Source organism: Schistocerca piceifrons, chromosome 11 (genome assembly GCF_021461385.2).
Source record: "Schistocerca piceifrons isolate TAMUIC-IGC-003096 chromosome 11, iqSchPice1.1, whole genome shotgun sequence".
Classification (NCBI taxonomy): domain Eukaryota; kingdom Metazoa; phylum Arthropoda; class Insecta; order Orthoptera; family Acrididae; genus Schistocerca; species Schistocerca piceifrons.
This window is the reverse complement of record NC_060148.1, coordinates 7,971,178-7,972,465: the sequence shown is the minus strand read 5'-3', so window position 1 is coordinate 7,972,465 and position 1,288 is coordinate 7,971,178. Positions and strand designations below refer to the sequence as shown.

Genomic DNA, 1,288 nt, shown 5'->3' with positions numbered 1-1,288 from the left:
TTTTGAACAATTAGTTCACGAACCCACTCGAAGCGTGAATGGTTGCGAAAGCATACTTGACCTCTTAGCAACAATAGTCCCGGACAATTAGTGAGCATCGTGACGAATACAGGATTAGCGACCATAAGGCAGTTGCTGCTAGGCTTAATACCGTAACACGCACAACCATCAAAAAGAAACGCAGAGTATATCTATTTAAAAAAGCTGATAAAAATGCTCTTACCGCCTTTTTAAGAGAGTCTTCACTCCTTCCGATCTGATCACGTTAGCGTAGAAAAGACATGGAATGATTTCAAAGACATAATATCGACGGCATTGAGAGAGATATGCCACATAAATTGATAAGTGATCGGTACTGATCCCCAACGGTACACAAAACGGGTTAGATCGCTGTTGCAGAAGCAACGAAAAATCATACAAAATTTAAAAGAACGCAAAATCCCCAAAGTTTTACTGAAGATCGAAATATAGCGCGTACTTCAATGCGAGATGCTTTTAATAATTTCCACAACGAAACTATGTCTCGGAATCTGGCAGAAAACCCCAAGTGATTCTGGGCATACATAAAGCACACCAGTGGCAAGACGCAATCAATACCTTCACTGTGCGATAACAATGGTGAAGTCACTGATGACAGTGCCACTAAAGCAGAGTTATTGAACACTGTTTTCCGAAACTCATTCACCAAAAAAGACAAAGTAAATATTCCTGAATTCCAATCAAGAACAACTGCCAAGATGAGAAACGTAGAAGTATCCAGAATGAGATTTTCACTCTGCAGCGGAGTGTGCGCTGATATGAAACTTGCTGGCAGATTAAAACTGTGTGTCCGACCGAGACTCGAACTCGGGACCTTTGCCTTGCGCGGGCAAGTGCTCTACCAACTGAGCTACCGAAGCACGACTCACACCCCGTCCTCACAGCTGTACTTCTGCCAGTATCTCGTCTCCTACCTTCCAAACTTTACAGAAGCTCTCCTGCGAAACTTTCAGAACTAGCACTCCTGAAAGAAAGGATACTGCGGAGACATGGCTTAGCCACAGCCTGGGGGATGTTTCCACAATGAGATTTTCACTCTGCCTCGGTCGGGCACACAGTTTTAACCTGCCAGGAAGTTTCAACCTAGAAGTAGACATCCTCGGTGTCGCAAAGCAGCTTAAATCGCTAAATAAAGGCAAGGCCTCCGGTCCAGATTGTATACCAGTCAGATTCCTTTCGGAGTTTGCTGATCCAATAGATCTATATTTAGCAATTATATACAACCACTCGCTCACAAGAAGTTCCGTAC

The 1,288-nt window shown here is 43.6% G+C and overlaps 1 non-coding gene across 1 annotated transcript; it reads right to left on the bottom strand.

Annotated features, from left to right (window-relative positions):
- Positions 1-824: 824 nt before the first annotated feature.
- On the bottom strand, positions 825-899 carry Trnaa-cgc. The gene has a single exon. It is a non-coding gene; the product is annotated as a tRNA-Ala (tRNA).
- Positions 900-1,288: the final 389 nt, after the last annotated feature.